Source organism: Zingiber officinale, chromosome 3A (assembly GCF_018446385.1).
Source record: "Zingiber officinale cultivar Zhangliang chromosome 3A, Zo_v1.1, whole genome shotgun sequence".
Lineage (NCBI taxonomy): Eukaryota > Viridiplantae > Streptophyta > Magnoliopsida > Zingiberales > Zingiberaceae > Zingiber > Zingiber officinale.
The window spans coordinates 129271552-129291889 of record NC_055990.1 but is presented as its reverse complement, the minus strand read 5'-3'; the positions used below and the strand labels follow the sequence as shown (position 1 = coordinate 129291889).

Below are 20338 nucleotides of genomic sequence, written 5' to 3'. Positions count from 1 at the left end.
CCAAAAGGAGGACCAGCTAATAAACAGCCTAGCTATCCCAAGTGCTCGACTTGTGGGAAATTCCACCCCGGAGTTTGTCGCAAGGGCACTCGAGGATGCTTCGAATGTGGTCAGGAAGGGCATATGGCTAAACAATGCCCGAACAAGACCAGTGTTCCTACACCACATCTAATTCAGTACGGAGGTAACCCAGCACAGTTACATCAGATGTAGGCTGCTATAGATGGACCACACATCAACCTGGGCAGTCTAGAAGCCCCCTCAGCCACGACGAATGCGAGGATCTACTCACTCACCAGAGAGGATGTAGCGAATGCCTCGACAGTTGTTATAGGTCAGATCAGTATTTTACAGTAAAGTGCAACTGTCTTATTCGATACTGGGGCAACCCATTCTTATATATCCTGGGCATTTGCCGAAAAGTTAGCAATACCTCCAAAAGCACTTAGTGGTCAGTTTCTGACAACACTACCTTCAGGAGAAATCATGGCATCCACGCACTAGCTCCGAGCAGTGCCAGTCATTATAGCAGACAGAGAGCTTTTTGGTGATTTGATAGTGCTAGATATGACTGACTACGATGTCATCTTGGGAATGGACTTTCTGATCAAGTACGGTGCCTCCATAGAGTGCCGTAAATAGAAAGTTGTATTCCAACTTGAAGCAGGAGTGCAGTTTGGGTACGTCGGAGAACCAAAGAGAAAGGCTAAGAAGTATCTCTCAGCTTTGAAAGCACAGAAACTATTGGATTCAGGATGTACGGGGTTCTTAGCGCATGTAGTCAATACCAGTCAGGACAAGGACCAAAAGCTAGAAGAGGTCCGAGTTGTATGTGACTACCCAGCAGTCTTCCTTGAGGAGTTACCAGGTCTAGCACCAGACAGGGAGATTAAATTTGAGATAGAACTCGTCCCCGGTACAAATCCCATCTCCAAAGCACCCTACCGCATGGCTCCAGCAGAACTGAAGGAACTTCAGGAGCAACTACAGGAGCTGCTTGATAAGGGCTTCATACGCTCTAGTCACTCACCATGGGGAGCGCCTGTATTGTTCATGAAGAAGAAGGACGGGAGCATGCGCCTGTGTATAGACTACCGAGCATTAAACCAGGTCACGATTAAGAACAGGTATCCTCTTCCCAGGATAGATGACCTGTTCGATCAACTAAAGGGAGCAACAACGTTCTCTAAAATAGATCTCAGATCAGGATATCACCAAGTGAGAGTTAAAGAGGGTGATATACCCAAGACGACTTTCAGGACCAGATATGGACATTATGAGTTCGTAGTCATGCCCTTTGGTGTGACGAATGCTCCAGCTACCTTTATGGACCTCATGAACAGAGTATTCAGAGAATACCTAGATAAGTTTGTCATCATGTTCATCGACGACATTCTTATTTATTCCAGAACTCAGGAGGAACACGCAGAGCACCTGAAGATAGTACTGCAGACCCTTCAGCAGAACCAGCTATACGCCAAGTTCACGAAATGTGAATTCTGGCTCGATCAGGTATCCTTCTTAGGTCACATCATCTCCAAGGATGGTGTCATGGTAGACCCCAGTAAGATAGAAGCTGTGAGTAACTGGAAAAGTCCTAAGAACGCCAGTGAAATCAAAAGTTTTTTGGGACTAGCAGGCTACTACAGAAAATTTGTAGAGGGTTTCTCCAGGATAGCCTCCCCACTGACAGCTCTCACCAGGAAGAACAGAAAATTTCAGTGGACAGAGGACTGTGAGAACAGTTTCATGGAGCTCAAAAGAAGATTGACCAGTGCTCCCATTCTGACTCTGCCAGAAAACACAGACAACTTTGATATCTACAGTGACGCCTCTAAATTGGGATTAGGAGCAGTACTGATGCAAGAAGGTAAGGTGATCGCCTATGCCTCCAAACAACTCAAGGACTACGAGAGGAACTACCCTACTCATGACCTTGAGCTTGCAGCAGTTGTCTTTGCCCTAAAAATTTGGAGACATTACTTATATGGAGCTTAGTGCAGAGTGTATACAGATCATCAGAGTCTGAAGTACTTCTTCACTCAGAAGGATCTGAATATGCGACAATGCAGATGGCTCGAGCTGGTCAAAGACTACGACATAGACATCCTCTACCACCCAGGAAAAGCTAATAAGGTGGCAGACGCACTTAGCAGGAAGTCCAGTGCTACCTTACTATCCCTAGCAGCCATGTCACCGCCCTTACAAAAGGAGATTACAGATTTTGGTCTCGAACTTATAGTTGGACAACTCTCTACTATGACCTTAGCGTCTACCTTGCTTAGTGACATTCAGAAAGCTCAGGGTCAGGACCCTGAAATTCAGAAAATCAAGCAAGGGTTAACAGAATCAGAAATTGGAGAGTTTAGAGTATCTGATAGTGGGGTATTATATTTTGGTGACAGACTATGTGTTTTGGATCAGGAGGAACTACGAAGGAAGATCCTAAATGAGGCTCACAGGACTCCTTATGTGATGCATCCTGGCTCCACCAAAATATACCAAGACCTAAAGAAACATTTTTGGTGGCCTGGGATGAAAAGAGACATCGCTAGGTATGTTAGTACCTGTCTGACCTGCTAGAGGGTCAAGGCAGAACACCAGAGACCAGGAGGAGTTCTGCAACCTATTCAGATCCTAGAATGGAAGTAGGAGGATATCTCCAAGGATTTCATAATGGGACTACCCAGAACCACGAATGGTTTTGATGCCATCTGGGTAATAGTCGATAGATTGACTAAGTCAGCCCACTTCTTAGCTATCAGGATGTCCTACTCCATGGAGCAGCTAGCTCAGTTGTATCTCAAGGAGATCGTTAGACTGCATGGAGTGCCATGGACCATCATTTCAGACAGAGACAGTAGATTCACGTCACACTTCTGGGAGTGTGTACAGTCAGTACTGCTCACCAAGTTAAAGTTTAGCACAACCTTCCATCCTCAGACTGATGGCCAGACGGAGCGAGTAAATCAGGTACTCGAGGATATGCTCCGAGCGTGTGCCCTAGACTTCAAGGGAAGTTGGTGTAAATATCTGTGTTTAGCAGAATTTGCATACAACAATAGCTATCAGGCCACTATCGGTATGGCACCCTACGAGGCTCTCTACGAGTGGAGGTGTAGATCTCCAATCTGCTGGTATGAAAGTGGTGAACAGAAAGAACTAGAACTTCAGACAGATCTAGTAGCAGATACCACAACAGCTATACAACAGATCCGCCAGATGATAGAGACAGCTCAAAGCCGCCAGAAAAGCTATGCTGATACACGACGTCAACCCTTAGAGTTTTCAGTTGGGGATATAGTATTCCTCCGAGTGGCTCCCATGAAGGGAGTAATGCATTTTGGGAAGAAGGGCAAATTAAGTCCCAGATATGTGGGACCATACCTTATCACCAGAAGAGTTGGCAAGGTAGCATATGAGCTAGAGCTACTCCAGGAGATATCATCTATCCATAACGTATTTCACGTCTCAATGCTGAAGAAGCATACCCCAGATGTCACCCAGGTGATTGAGCCCCAGTCGGTACAAGTCTGTGAAGACCTCAGCTATGACAGTCAGCCTATTCAGATAATAGACCGAGCGGTTAAGAAATTACAGAATAAGGAAGTACCATTAGTAAAAGTCATATGGCAAAATCACACAACAGAAGAGGCAACTTGGGAGACAGAAGCTAGTATGAGACAGAAGTACCCAGAGTTATTTTAAGTTCGAGGATGAACTTTTTATAAGGTATGGGGGATTGTAACACCCGAAAATTCTCAAAATAATTTTAGAAATATTTTATTATTTTTATGGAATTTTAGAATATTTTTATGGAATTTTTGGAGTAGCAGAAGTAGTAAAATTAAATAAAAACGTAAAATAACCTAAGCGGGAATTGAACCCGAGACTTACTAGACCCTATGACTTATAGAGTGACTTTAGTAACCAAGGGGCCCCAGCAGGGGTGTGCTGAAAGAAGAGGAGAACAATTATACTTAAGGTTTAGTTGGGGTGTATTAATCACTTAATATAAATAGGGAAATTAAGTGGAGAGTTGTTATCTTTGATCGACAATTCTCTTCTCCCTCAAACCCTCACCGCGGAACCCTCTTCTCCTCATCCTCTTGGCGCCCAAGGCCAAGGAAACCTAGGGTTCCATCCCTACGATCGTAGGAGCACCTTCCGACGATAACTCCGGCACGAGGACGTTCCTCTCCGCGAGAAGAACGCGTAGACGTATGAAGATCGTCGAAGAGATCTTCTCCTCCGGAAACCTAGCGATCGGATTGTAAGGAAAGTTAGCGCAGGAAGTAAGTATCCCCTCACCTACAGTATAAGTAACTAATTGTATGTTTTTATGCCCTTAGTCCATATTTATGTTCTCAGTTTAGTCATATGCAAAATTAGAGCGCACCAAGTGCTCGATAAAATGCCTAGTATAGTTAAATGCTACAGTAGACATTTTAATAGCTAAGTTAAATGCCCTAGATGCATTTTAAATAGCATATATAGCCTTGCTTCAGTTATATGGGACTACGGTCCAATGAGTGGACTCCCATAGTCGCCTCTAGGTTCAGATAACCTAGTAAAAACAAGATAAGATGAATCAGCTTATAAATAGTATTTTACTTTTATCAGTGGCACTGTACTGGACTTCAGTTGTCCTTGGGTTGGGCTCCTATAGTCGTCCCTAGGTTTAGATAACCTAGTACCCTACTAGATTCGGGACTTGCTACCTCGGGCCTAGTTAGGGAAGCGTGCACAGCAAGTTCAGTTGTCGGGCCCATCAGCAGCATGTTTAGTATTTTTACCTACTTATGAAAATAGTTTTCAAAACTTCATAAATCAGTTATGTGAATTCAGTACAGTTCAGAATTTACCTATTGTTAATCTTAGCCTGGCTTAGGTATCAGTTTAGTTCTTTGTTGATACAACAGATATTTTATGAGTAGTAGTTGATTGCCATGACTTGTATGTCATTATGTCATGTTTTAGTATTTCTAGTATGATTCTCATCTTGCATATCAGCATATCATCTTTTAAAAGCATGATTTCTTGAAACACATGTTTTTGTGAGGTAGATGGTTTCTTACTAAGCTCCCAAGCTTATAGTTTCATTTTCCTTATACTGTAGATAAAGGTAAAGGAAAGATGGATTAGCGGAGGCTGGAGGGCAATGCAACCAGATGTGTGTGAGAAGGAACTTGGAATGAAGATCTTTGGGGAAACTAGCAAATTTAAGAACTCAGTATTTCTTATAGTGTTACCTTTCCACACTTTTAGTTATTTGGGTGTCTTGAATTATGAAAGTTGTGTTTAGATTACTCATTGTCTGGATATTAGATAGCTAACCATGAGAAATAACATGCCTAGTATTAGTGTTGTATTTGTAGTTGAATTTCTTAAGGTTCTGTATGAGGTCGGGTCTGATTTCTGCAGAAATCAGAAACCCAATCGATCAGCCGATCGATTGAGCAGTCCTCAATCGATCAGTCGATCGATTGGAAGAAGTCCCCGTGTACAGAACGCCATAGGGTCGATCAGCTGATCGATTGAGGAGTCCTCGATCGATCAGCCAATCGATCGAAACACGATCTGCCGTGTACAGAGAGCTAATGAGTCGATCAGTTGATCGATCAGCCATGGATCTATCAGCCGATCGATCGAGAAATTTGCTCCCACGAACAGAGAGCTTCTGAATCGATCTCTGGATCGATTGGCCAAACTGGATCGATCAGTCGATCGATCCAGACGGGACTTCCATGCACAGTAGCACGTTGGATCGATCAGTGGATCTATCAAACCACTCCAATCGATCCGCCGATCGATTGGAATGTCTGATTTCAGCTAGAAGTGTCTAAGTTTAGTTTTTGATCAAATGGAAAGTTTAGGTCCCCTTCTGCAATATATGTACAACTTCAGAAGTGTATTCTGGGTATAATTTCCCGATTTTATAGTAAATAGTAGAGAGTTTTAATTAGTTTAGTTTTTCCGCACCTTAATATCCAGTGATAGTCCAAGAATAGCTTAGCATAATGTAACCCCCAGCCTTACAGCTTAGTCAGTTGGAGGCGGGGCGTTACAAAATTGTTGGAAACCCAAGGTTGTTTTGGTATGATCAATAAGTTAAGTTAGGTCGTGTGTGTTTTTAACATCGTGTCTAAGTGTGTAGGAGCTTAGGAGCACAGGTAGTCGAGCAGAAGACGCAACTAGCGAGAAGGACGACACGCAGTGTGTCCGAGGGACGAGAAGCCGGAGCGCAAGCCTGCTCGAGAAGACCGGAAGTTGGGTTCTGGTGAGCCTTATTTCGGATGGCAGAGATCACCAAAGCCAATGGAATCGGAGTGGAAGTCCCGGACTGAGGCGAGAAGACCCGAAGCAGAGGGCCCGGACCGAAAAAGTCAACTCCTATTGACTTTGGGCTTCCGGGCACCCGGAACAGTCCGGGGCGCCCAAACCGAAATTATATCCAGATCTCAGTCAAACCGAGATCTGTGCATTGGGAATAAAGTTTTATCCCCCTCCCCCAGGGCGCCCGAAACACTTCGGGGCATCCCGACCAAGGCTATAAATACAGCCTTGGTCCAAAAGCTTTAGAATCAACTCAAACAATTTATTTCCAACACTTGTATGCTTCATTTCTAGATTAGCTTCATTGTTTTTGCGCTTCACTGCTGTAAGAGGCTTCTCCGCCTGAAGGAGTATTTAGTGTTACACTTTCCTTGGATTAACAATCTCCCCGATTGTAACCAAGTAAAAATCCTCTTACCTCTTCTTTTTGTTTATTTCCTTCATTTCTTTTGCAAGTGTTAGTTTAAGAAAAGTCGAGAAGGGTTTTATTTTTATTTTTATAGGCTATTCAACCCCCCTTCTAGTCGGCCGCTGCGATCCAACATCTACCATGGATACCCACAAGGTATTCCTCGAAAAAGCATTGAGTGAATACCTGATTATGTCTCTGTTTTCCACCTTTTGTCCGATTGCGTGGAGACTGTTGAGGAGGTCTTGGATGTGTGCATGCAATTGGCTTGTCGTTTCACCCTCCTTCAACTTTATATTATATAATTTGTTAAAAATGAGATCCCTCTTACTTACATTCATGTCTGATGTACTCTCGTGTAGCTCGATCAGTTTTTGCCACAACTCTTTTGCACTTGAGAAGGGGTCGACTCGATTCAGATCCTCCTTTGTAAGGTCACATTGAAGGATACACGTTGCTTTTACGTTGGGTTCTACCTTCTTTATTATGCTAGGTTCCCAGTTTTCACATGATACGGATTTTCTTGCGCCGTCAAGTGGGAGCGAGATGTCGGTCTTGATGATCATCCATAACTCAAACTGAGTTTGGAGGTAGGACTCCATTCGGCCCTTCCTGTAGCCGATGCCTTCCCCGGAGAAGAGCGGTGGTCGGGCTATGCTATAGCCTTCTTGATGGGCTATTTGAGAAATGAATCTCGCACATAGAAAAATAAACGACAAAGATTCCAAGACTAGGTCTTGGATTTAGTAGTGTGGGTTAAAAAAAATAAACACGCGAATTTGAGTAGTGTTACACCAACTTTGAGGAAAAATTCGATTACAAAAAAAACTAGATCAAAAGGCGATAATAATATCAATTGGGATCGACTCCGAAAAATTGAAAATCACTACAAAAAAAATGCTTGATTGGTGGTTGCACTAAATCGAAGCGACCCCGCTCTGATACCAATTGTTGGATAGAAAAGCGCTAGAGGGGGGTGAATAGCACTCGTGACTTTCACATTTCACTTCAGAAAATCAACGAGTAACTATAGCGGAAATATAAAACAAACACAGAAAGACACCAAGTGTTTTTACTTGGTTCGGAGTCCTGGGCGACTCCTACTCCAAGGCCCACGCTCGTTGAGTGTTTACTTTGGGCAACAATTATGAGCTCGCAAATATTACAAGAGATTACTGCAATAATATCATACTGAAAAACTATACCGACAATAAGAAATTGAAAATTCACAGCTTTGGGTCGGCAAGGTCTTGTTATAGCTCAACCGGATCATCTCGTTAGCAGTGCGCTGAAGAAAGATTGCTTTTTCGATGTTGTTCCAAGCTGCTGGTCAAGATTGGCTAATATAAGTCATTGAGGGCACCTCTATCACTGATGAATTCGCAACGTGGATAAGATCCGCAACTCCCGCAGCTTATCCTCTTGAGGGCGCCTCCAATGCCTTTAAGGGCACCTCCAATGTCGTCCGAGGCACCTCCAGCTCCTTTGGAGGGCGCCCCCAGCTCCGCTGTGCAGACTCCTCAGCCCTTGCACCCAAGGCACCTCCAAGCTCCATGGAGGGCGCGTCGGGTACTGTTCATCCGAGGCAAAACTTGCTATTTTGTCCCTACATACAAGATGTGTTAGTCCCAAAATATCAAGCATACCCTGCAACACAAAGTTAGCACATAATAATAATATAAACATAAATGTCTGACAGTTACCAGACTATCCAGTTCTTACTTTGGATTTTCGTTTGGAAACTCTAGGTCGAACCGATTGTTGGGACCGATGTGCCCGCTAGAGGGGGGTGAATAGCATCTCATCGCGTGCTCGTTGATTGCGTCTTGATGATGATATGCAGGGGAAATAAAATACAAGACTCACACAACGCTAACAAATAGATTTACTTGGTATCCACCTCAAGAAGAGGTGACTAATCCAAGGATCCACACACGACACAATATCTCCACTAATAACAACTCCTTCTCGGTCGCAGCTGGAGGCAGAGAAGCCTAGTACAAATCCACACACAACAACACAACTCACACAAGAAAAAAATACAAGATATAACAACAATACACCCATCTTCTTGCTTACTTGTTGCTTGTTGTTGCCTCTTGAAACTTGGGAATGTACCCCAAGCACCTTCAAGAACTGGCGGTGAATGCTGGAGACTGTTGCTGAAAATCGCAGAGAAATCGCAGGAGAAGTTCACAAAGAAATGGCGAAGAAAATGCTCTACCCAGGCTTTAAACAGTGCTCCCAATCGATCAAATTCATCCCCAATCGATTGTCATGTCAGCACCGCTCCATCTCAATTGTCCATCACCTGCATCCTGCGGAATGGTCACTTCCCAATCGATCGACCGATCGATTGGGACTTCCTGAATTGATCGTCCGATCTATTCAGAACCTTTCTGTGCACTCGCATCCGCGTGAGAGCTTCTGCTGCCCAATCGATCGACCGATCGATTAGCAGCTCCCAATCGATCGCCCGATCGATTGGGAATGCCTCTGTACTCGCGATTCTATATCCCAATCGATCGACTGATCGATTGGGCCTTCCCACAATCGCATCACACTCCAATCAATCAGTCGATCGATTGGACCCTGGTTCAATCGATCGCCCGATCGATTGACCAACATGAACTTGACTCAAACTCAAGTCCAAAATCTCCAACCCAAATCCTGGTCAACCGTGACTTGTTGGGTCTCCATGCCTAACATTTGGCTACACCCGACCAACCTCGAACTAGCCTTCTAGATTCCTCCATCAGCCTTGCATCCCTCGGATATCTCCCATCCTTCACACCTTGCCTTCAAGAGCTTCCTTCGGCCTCATCCTAGTTGTCAAGTTCTTCCTTGCCAAGTCAGACCAGGACTTACCTTGCCAAGACAACATGCTTGGACTTACACCCTTTGCCAAGATCACACTTGGACTTTCCAATTGTCTGGCTCCTCACCAGGACTTTCTCCTTTGCCAAGATCACACTTGGACTTTCCAATTGCCTGGCTTCTAACCAGGACTTTCTCCTTTGCCAAGATCACATTTGGACTTTCCAACTGCCTGGCTCCTCACCAGGACTTTCCACTTGCCTGGCTCCTCACCAGGACTTTCCAATTACTTAGCTCCTCACCAAGACTTTCCCGTTGCCTGGCTCCTCACCAGGACTTTCTCCTGCCTAGCTCCTCACTGGGGTTTTCTCAATGCCTAACATCGATTTAGGACTTTCCCAATCAAGTCTCCTGTCAACCTTGACCTACTTGACTTGTATTCTCATCAACCTGGTCAATCCTTTGACCATCTCCACAACTAGATGATTTCTCCAGGAATCTCCTTATATTGTCAAACATCAAAACTCAAATCCTGACTCAAGCTTGACTCAACTCAAGCTTAGTCAAACTGGTCAACCTTGACCTAGGAAATTACCCCAACAATCTCTCCCTTTTTGATGTTTGACAATACCTCTAAGTTAGGCTAAATCTCATAGCCTTAACCTCTTCTTTATCATAAGGCTAAATCCCATAGCCTTAACCACTTCTTTACACTAAGGCTAAACCCCATAGCCTTAACCTCTTCTTTATCACAAGGCTAAATCCTATTGCCTTGACCTCTTTATGATAAGGCATGAATGAAGGTTTCCTTCATTCTCTCCCTTTCCTAGGGGGCAAACTCCCCCTATTTGGGATGAAGGCCTAACTTAACCTTCCATTCTCCCCCTTTGTCACACATCAAACCAAGAAAACACACTCTTCTCCATAAGAGTTAAGTCTACGTTGTTTATAACCTCATATGTTGCTAACAACCCCACATTGAAGATCTCATATTCTTCATTGCCGCCTAAGCTCCCTCTTGAGCTTTACTTCACTTCACAATGCTCATCGTAGAGCATGCATCAACTTTCCAATGAAACTCCCATTCATTGTATTCAATGCTCCCCCTTGAGCAGTAATCTTCTTCACAATGCTCATCCAAGAGCATTTTCCACTTTACCAATGAAGGTCCGATCCCCTTCATTAATCCAATGCTCGCCCTTGAGTAGTAACCTACTCCACAATGCTCATCTGAGAGCATTTATCATCCTAGCAATGAAGATAACCAATCTTCCATTGTTCCCCAATACTCGACCCTGAGTACTATCCATCACGAAGGTTTAACCTCCTTCCAAGATCCTTGAAGATAAATTTTCATGCATTCAAGGAGTAACTCCCCCTAAAAACATGGTTAAACTTTTTTCATTGTACCAGCAATGACTTGGAGTTCTTAAACAATCAGGAGAACCAAAACTTAAAGTTTTGAGGTTTAAAATTCAATAATAAAACTAAACCCCAACCTAAACTTCACCTAAGTCTACCTTAACCAATCCATACTTGCTTTCATCATGAAAACTCCCCCTAAATGTATACAAGTATATTCCAAAGGGTTAGGAATAGTTAATGACCCTTGAAAACCAAAACTTAAAGTTTTGAAGTGCCAAAATTTGAAATTGAAACTAAACCCCATTCTAAACTTCACTTTGATTTAACTTAACCAATTCATATCTGTTTTCATCAAGAAAACTCCCCCTAAATGTATAAAAATGTATTTCAAGGGATTTGGAATGGTTATGGGAACTTGAAGTGGCTTAAAGTGTTGAAATCAGGTTTTTCAGGCCAAAATCAGACTTCCCAATCGATTGAAGTTGGGACTCAATCGATTGAAATCACTTCAATCGATCCATTGATCGATTCCGCAAGCTACTGCTTGCAGAAATTCCCTCTGAATCGATCAGCTGATTGATCCATCCTGGGTCAATCGATCAGCTGATTGATCCACTAACTCTCTGTTCATGGGAATTTGCTTCCCAATCGATCGACTGATCGATTTAGTTTTTGATTTTCTGAAATTTAGTTTCAGCGGAATTCAGAAACTCCCCAAAAATTCTACAAAATTACAAAAATCATGAAAATTCATGTAGATACTCTTTAGGGTATACTCTATCAAGGAAAAATAGTTTTCTTTGAAAATACTTCCTATTTTCAAAGATTGACACAAACTTGAGACCTTGTAAAAACTTTAGTGTTTTATTCCAAGTTTGTGTCTAACTCTTCAATGATGATTACTATCAAAAGATAGTCTTCACCAAGATTTTCCAAAAGCCTTTTAAATCATTTTCAAAACCAATATCCAACCATGTTCTTTGGGCTCAATGTATATGACTTTTACATTAGCTTTCCCAATGATTGGAAAACATATAACTATGTGTTTTGATGAACCTAAAACTCAACAAGATGTACTAAATCGACATCTTGAGTTTTGTTCACTATCCTAACATCTCACTTGTATTTAATGTGTACTAAAGCACATACAAGTCACCTTATGTTCTTTGTGAGATGTATATTTGGTTTTGCCCTAAACTAAGGGATCGTGCATATCTACCTAGCCATTTTGATGTTTATGAACATCCACCAAGGATGTTACTTGTTAGTGAATGTCATTGGTCCTTAATTACAAGGAATTAAATATAATGCATGATATGTTATGACTTACATCAAAAATAATTAATTTTCAAAAGAAAATTTCCTATAACTACATGATGTATGTATGACATGACATGGTATTTTTGTGTTTTCCATAATAGAAATGAATGCAACACATGATGTCATGATATAGGATAGACAATCAATCATGACATTTTTAGCATAGGTAAAATATACCTAGATAATCTATCTAAGTATCCTTAATTCTTAGCTAAACCTTAAAATTAACCTAGATTGCCTATTTCTTAAGGAAATGCCAAAACCCAACTTGACATTTCTTCTACCCTTTTTATTTGTACCAATTGAAATTAAAAATTAAATCCTTACATTTTATTTGGCACATTTTACCCTCTTTAAGGATTAAACATTTAGATTGAGACTTAGTTTTCCCTTAATCCACTAAGAAGATACCAAAATCCCAACTTGGTATTCCTTATAGTTTCCTTAGATGTGCCAATTTTAGATTAAGTTCAACTCTTCAAATTTTGGCACGTTTGCTTTTCTCAAGGGGTAACACTAATAATCCTTCTCATTTTTAAAGGTTAACAATAACCTTGAAAATGCTCTCAAGTGTCAATTTTACCAAGATTGAGTTAACTACCTTTCCAATTGAAGTTAACACTGTCTAAACTCATCTAGGGTGTAGAGAATATGCTCTTAGGAACCCAAAACCTATTGATACTCCTTGGATGTTTTAGGTACTCACTCGGGATAACTTCCCTAGATACCTTTCTAGGAACTGTCTAGGCTTCTTAGAAACCTTGGTCACTTCTACTAGGTCACTCTTATGGATAACTTCCCTTGTAACCTTCTTTGTGACTTTGTTAGACTTCTTAGAAGTCTTAGTCACATTGGTCTTGCCAAAAGAACCTTTAGGGATTCCTTCCCTAGTATCCTTGACTTGACCTTTACACCTAGGGTTGGTCCCATAGCTATATGGAACCCTATGAAAAGAAGTCACATCCTTCTTGACTTTAGGTTTGTATCCCAAACCTTTATAGTCATTTGATGGTTTTTGTCTATCTTTTCTTAGGTTATGCTCATTTTGACCCCTAAGCATGTTTTCCATTCTTGCTAGAGTCCTTTCTAAATTATCAAGTCTTGTCCTCAGGACTTGGTTTTCACTCCATAAATCCCTAGATTTTGGTTTTTCATTGAATCCTTGAGCATTTCCATTTTTAGGCATATATCTAAAGTCCTTGGTGTTATTACCTAAGTTGTTATTTACCTTCCTAACCTTAGGTGTGGTAAATCTAGCATGAGGAGGAATATATTTATCCTTAAGGCTATCATGCCTCCTATTCTCATGATAAATAGAATTAAGATGATAAGAATTATTTCTAGCATGCTTTTTATCATGTGTCAAAGGAATAGATTCATTAACTGATACCTTGGTTTTTACCTTGGAAGCTCCCCTAGACTTGTGTTTCCTCCTTTGACTTTGGTTGTTTTCTTTCCCTTTAGACATTGGCTTCGATAATGCCCATTTTGGTTGCACAAGAAACACACAATGTGTTCCTTGCTCTTCTTTGTTGTGGGGATTGTCTCCTTGGGCTTCTCCTTGCCCTTGGGTACTACTTGGCCCTTCTTCTTGGCCAATTTTGGACACTTGCTCTTATAGTGTCCATGTTTCCTACACTCAAAGAAAATGATATGATTTTTATTATTTACAATCGAAATTTCTATACCTTTTCTTGTAGGGGTGGCACTTGATCCTCCATTTGATTTATCTTGCATTGTGGAGGTTGCATCATCTTCTTCTTCTTCTCCTCTTAAGGGTGTGGGTGCTTCCACCTCTTCAACTCTTGAGGATGTGGATACTTACACCTCTTCCTCTCTTGAAGATGTAGAAGATCTCTCATCTTCTTCCTTCTCCTCCTCCTCCTTCTTCTCCTCGAATGTTGACCTTATGTCAACATCGGGTTGGTCCTTCTCTTCTTGGACCAATGAGCCCTTCTCCTTAGGCTCATCCACTCCTTGAACTTAAGTGGGGTTCTCATGATAGGCAATGACATTTTTTCAAAGATCACTTGCACTCGTGCATTCACCTACACTCAAAATTATATTAGAGGGTAATAGATTTAACAAAATTTTTGTTACCTCCTTATCCACCTCCGCTTGCTCCCTTTGTTCCTCGATCCAATGTCGAGGTCGAAGGCGCTTACCCTTCTTGTCTGTTGGAGTTTCAAATGGGTCATCCAAAATAACCCATTGGGTCCAATCCATTTGGAACCATGTCTCCAACTGAGTACTCCAAAAATTGAAGTCTTCTTTGTCATACGGTGGTGGAATCCGAATGTCCCATCCGAGCGGTCCTTCGAACTCCATCTTCTTCTTCCTCTAGCTTCTTGCTCTCTTGGTGGTTAGTCCATAGAAGAGCGACCTCGCTCTGATACCAATTTTTGGGACTGATGTGCCCGCTAGAGGGGGAGAGAATAACGTCTCGTCATGCGCTCGTTGGTTGGTCTTGATGATGATATGCAGCGAAAATAAAATACAAGACCCACACAACGCTAACAAGTAGATTTACTTGGTATCCACCTCAAGAAGAGGTGACTAATCCAAATATCCACACATGACACACTGTCTCCACTAATAACAACTCCTTCTCGGTCACAGCCGGAGGCGGAGAAGCCTCGTACAAATCCACACACAACAACACAACTCACATAAGAAGAAAATACAAGATATAACTACAATACACCCTTCTTCTTGCTTACTTGTTGCTTGTTGTTGCCTATTGAAGCTTGGGAATGCACCCCAAGTGCCTTTAAGAACTGACGGTGAATGCTCGAGATTGTCGTTGAAAATCACAGAGAAATCGCAGGAGAAGTTAGCAAAGAACTGGCGAAGAAAATGCTCCGCCCATGCTTTAAACAGTGCTCCCAATTGATCGAATTCATCCCCAATCGATTGCCACGTCAACACTGCTCCATCGTAGCCGTCCATCACTAGCATCCTGCACAACAGTCACTTCCCAATCGATCGACCGATCGATTGGGACTTCCTGAATCGATCGTCCAATCGATTTAGAACCTTTCTGTGCTCTTGCATCCGCGTGAGAAATTCTGCTACCCAATCGATCGACCGATCGATTGGCAGCTCCCAATCCATCGCTCGATCGATTGGGAAAGCCTCTGTGCTCGCGATTCCACATCCCAATTGATTAACCGATCGATTGGTCCTTCCCACAATCGCAGCACACTCCAATCGATTAGTCGATCGATTGGACCCTGGTTCAATAGATCGCCCGATCGATTGACCAGCCTGGACTTGACTCAAACTCAAGTCCAAAATCTCCAACCCAACTCCTGGTCAACCGTGACCTGTTGGGTCTCCATGCCTAGCATTTGGCCACACCCGACCAACCTTAAACTAGCCTTCTAGTCTCCTCTATCAGCCTTGCGTCATTCGGATATCTCCCATCCTTCACACCTATATATTAGAAGTATTAAAAGATAACAAGTATTTTACTTTTATCAGTGGCACTATGCTGGACTCTCAGTTGTCCTTGGGTTGGCCTCCCATAGTCGTCCCTACGTTTAGATAACCTAGTAGTAACGGCACGGCCGACGGTCGACGGTCGACGACTCGAGGGTCGCCAAATGGGCCGTCAAATGGGTCGGGTCGTTACAAAAGTAAAAGCACAGTTGCCGGGCCCAAGAGAAGTTGATTATTATTTTGAAGTATTATAAGTATAAGTTTTTGAACAAGTAAAGAAATTTTTACATAAGTATAAAGTATTAAAGAATAAGTTTTAAACAAGTGAATTAAAGAATAAGTTTAGAACAGATGGAATAAGTTTCATACAGTTCTAAAAATCAGCAAGTTTAGTTCTTTATTCTATTATGTTTATCTAGTAGATGAGTAGTTTTCATGTTTACCTATTAGATGAGCAGCATGATTAACTATTAGAATTACATGAGTAGATTCCTTAGCTTTTCTTTGCTATTAGTTTGACATGAGCAGTTATGTTTATGCTTTATTTCTTTTTAGAGCATATAGTTTCTAGTTCTTTTCATATACATGCACATTCGTGATTTTGTGAGTTAGATAGCGCTTACTAAGCAATTTTGCTTATAGTTATATTTTCCTCTTACTGCAAATAAAGGAAAGGAAAAGTTATTGTCACGCCCCAGAGGAGTCCCTGTCCGAGAAAATTTCGGCAGCATCTCCCCTGTACGGTGGACAATCTGAAACTTTTCTACATCTCACAAATACCTCAGCCACAGGCGGCTGGAATAATAACAACAAAATAAAACATCACCACGCAGTTATATATAATCAAACAAAGTAGTAATACTCTGACTCAAAAACCACCCTACTCAACTACACTTGTAAAGCTCAAAATCGACGAACTCACCTCTTCTGCCGTCCAGGCAGGCACGTAGTAAAAAAAACACATCGAATAAAAATCCATCATCGTCACAAAAATCCATACAACAACCAAGTATCCAAACAAACCAAGTCCACACATAATCAATAAATGCAAAACAAAACTAAACGATATATAAACCATCGAGGTCTGCAGAGATCTAGCATTACGTGCTGTGAGGACTAGCGACAAGAACTCCCTCCTGACAGCATCAACCTGAAAATAACGACAATGGAGGCGAGGTGAGTCCAACACTCAGCAGGTACAATTGATATGCAAAGTAAAGAAATAACACCTAGCACTAATCATGCGTGCAGTCTCCTGATAAAAATAAAGGTAAATGCAACCGAAGAAGACAGGAGAGAATCTGTACTAACCAGGACCTGAGTATAAGGACAAACAGTCTGAGTGGTATAGGAATCCTGTATGCATGTAAAACATAGGTATCCAAACAATATGCAGCATATAAATGCAGCAATCATAATCACAAACAATAAATGCATCATGCATATGATGCCAATGTCATGGTCACCCCTGACGCCAGTCAGCCAACTCACAACAAAAGTGGGACCAAGTGGGTAGGGCTGTGACGACCGTGCACTCTGCAACACTACTCCTGATGAGTGATCGAGTGGACGGAATGCTGTCGGAGTACATACGTACTCCTACCCCAAATCATAAATGGGGAAGCGCAATGCTCTCATCTCCCGGTACACTATGACGGGGAGGAATCTCTAACGTGCTACACGCTGCGTCACACTACCCCTGAGCGGATCAACGGAGCACCGGAAGAGTCAAACTGACGTGCTACTACGCTGTGTCATGCTACCCATGAGCGTCACAACGAAGCACCGAACAGTGATGAAAACTGGCAAAGTGCTCAACAATAATGGAGCAATCTATCGCACAGCATGCGATCATGCAAATGGTGCATGTCACTAAGCATGGTAATATACTAAACCAACCTCTGGACATATAACAATGGGCACCATAGTGAATAAATCATATCAAGGTATACTGATCAAATAAGGTATCAAACCTAGGTCCTGACATGGTAAAACATGGTTATATCACTACCCATGAGCATGATAGATCGGTACAAGATCAATATGAAATGAAATCAAACAATCAATCAAACAGGTAACATGTGTTGGGCAGTGATTAACCGAAACAAATAGGAAACACAATTAATGCAACATATTATTTTCATTACTAAGCATATCAAAGACAATAAGTCAAAAGTACCCGCCTCCGAAATAGAAAGGTCCAATCTGACTCCGAGATACTCGTCTCGCGTCAAAGTCCTGTGTTAAATCGCGCAGTTTAGCTAATTTAATTATAAACAAATAGCTAAACTAATTTCTAATCCACTGACCAGTTAGGGTTAGTTTCATTAACCCCAACTACACCGTTATACAACTTCTAAACCTAAATCAATAATTATTACTAACACACTAGCAATAATCTACCACAAGATCAAAACCCTAAACCTTACCTCAATTCACAGCCTGTAGTTTCTTGATTCCCGGTCGTAGTGTGTTGCTGTTGACAATTAAGTAGGCTGCTAAATGGGATAGCTGCCGGAACCCAAAATCATCCACATACCCAAACTCCTTGCTGATTACTTCACTGACCACAAATCAAGAAAAATAAAAAATCCAAAATCAACCAAAAACAACCCAATTCCAATCAAAGCTAGGGTATAGAGCCTACAATCTGTGATGGATCAAACCTGTGGCCGGGGAAAATGTTAGGGCACAGCGTCGGCGAAGCAAACTCAGCGGCGGCACAATCCAAACCTAGGGCACACGAGATGGAGGTCTGCGGCACTGCTGTGAGGAGAGCTCGGCTGACTGTGAACCCAAAATAGGGCACCGGCAGCAGGGAGTCGGCTGTGTCACGACCCCACAAGAGGAGTCGCGTTGACCGGCTGTGGTGGCGGCGTGAGATGGCTAAGGCAGAGGCGTCGGTGTTCGGCTTGGGAGGCAAAGGAGAGATGTCGGCGTCGGGTAGAGGAAGACCTCTGCTCGGCTGTGCCTGAGTGCCAGCGAGGAGACGCCGGCGTTGAGGGGCGCACAGTGGCGTCGAGATCGCGGTGTACGGCGGGGACGAACGACTGTCGGAGGCACGGCAGTGAGAAGGAGGCGTCGGCGGCGCACGGCTAGGGCACGGCAAGGAAGTGAGGAAACCGCCTCCTTGCGATTGCGGTTAGGGCAAATTTGCCGTGAGGGGGAGAAGGCGCGGGGAAGAAGAAGACTCGGCGAGATTTGGGTGAGGACACGGGAAAAAAAATGAAAAATAAGAAAAAGAAAAAGAATTAGGAAAAGAAAAAGAAAATAAACTTTTCCTTACTTAAATGGGTAGCATAAACAGGCTTTTTCCCGATCCCGTTTTTATCCCCGTGAACTTATCCGTACGAGCTCTGAAAAATTCCCGAAAAATTTCCAAAAATTTCGGAAAATTCCCTTATTAATATTCGCCTATTTTTCGGTATTTTACAGTTATAGCAAAGGAAGGCGACAAGGAGGTGCGGATGGATGTGTGATGCCTGGACTATAGAAGCCTTGGGACCTAGCATAAGGATTTATTAAGATTGCCATTTATTAAGAATGTATTAGATGAGTCATTTAGTTTTCCGCTGCTAGTTAATTGCATTTTTAGAGAGTTTATGTATTGATCTTTACATGTGAACAACTCTAATTAAGTAAAGTTAGTAGTCCAGTAGCGCTCCGCCCTCATAGACTAGTAGCGAGGAGGGTGGGGTGTTACAGTTGGTATCAGAGCAGTTCCTATTCCCCAACATCACACATCAGCACCAACCTTGCCGTCTTCAAGTAAGAAAGTATTTAATTTTTAGTATGCTTTTCTTTATTCTTTACAGTAAAGAGAAATCCTTAGAAGTATTAGATTATATGTACAGAATAGGGAGATGTTTAGAAGTACTTATAAAGTTAAGAATTCTGCTTAGTTTCTTTTACATAACAAGATGTGTTCTGGGATGGTGGTATGATCCAGGGACCTAAGCCCGGTGAGCGCGCCAGAATCAAACAAGATATGTTCTGGGATGGTGGTATGATCTGGGGACCTAAGCCCAGTGAGCGCGCCAGAATCAAACAAGATATGTTCTGGGATGGTGGTATGATCCGGGGACCTAAGCCCGGTGAGCGCGCCAGAATCAAACAAGATATGTTCTGGGATGGTGGTATGATCCGGGGACCTAAGCCCGGTGAGCGCGCCAGAATAAAGGGGAACTCCGGTCCTAAGTTCGGACCCCTACCAACCTAGCGCTAGGGTAGTTGTCTGATCAACAACTTATGTTATGGTACTACTAAGTGCAACTAGGCAGCCACAATAGTATGTTTATGAGTATGCATGCAAGTATGTTCAAGTCATGTTATGTTTATATTTATGTTTATGTTTAGGTCTACGTTATGTTCATGTTATGTTTTTGCCTATGCATATGGACATGCTTGTGATCGAGTCTATCATTATGTTTAGTTCATCTACCATGCTTACATTTATGCTATCATGCTTATGTCACTGCTTATGCTTATGTTCATTGTAAGTAGGTTAGGAGGTCCTAAGATACCTTTGATGTGGTTTTCCTTAGTACATTAGATTATGGACGCTAACTAATGCATGTACAAGGTAGAGAACATACTATAGAATTATTCTAAGTTCGAGGACGAACTTTTTATAAGATATGGGGAATTGTA

The 20338-nt window shown here is 42.3% G+C and overlaps 1 long non-coding RNA gene across 1 annotated transcript; it reads right to left on the bottom strand.

The window, feature by feature from the left end:
- Positions 1 to 16651: 16651 nt before the first annotated feature.
- Positions 16652 to 18172, bottom strand: LOC122054023. The gene is made up of 2 exons (XR_006132518.1): positions 18118 to 18172; positions 16652 to 16838 (listed from the first exon to the last, which is right to left on the bottom strand). It is a non-coding gene; the product is annotated as an uncharacterized LOC122054023 (long non-coding RNA).
- Positions 18173 to 20338: the final 2166 nt, after the last annotated feature.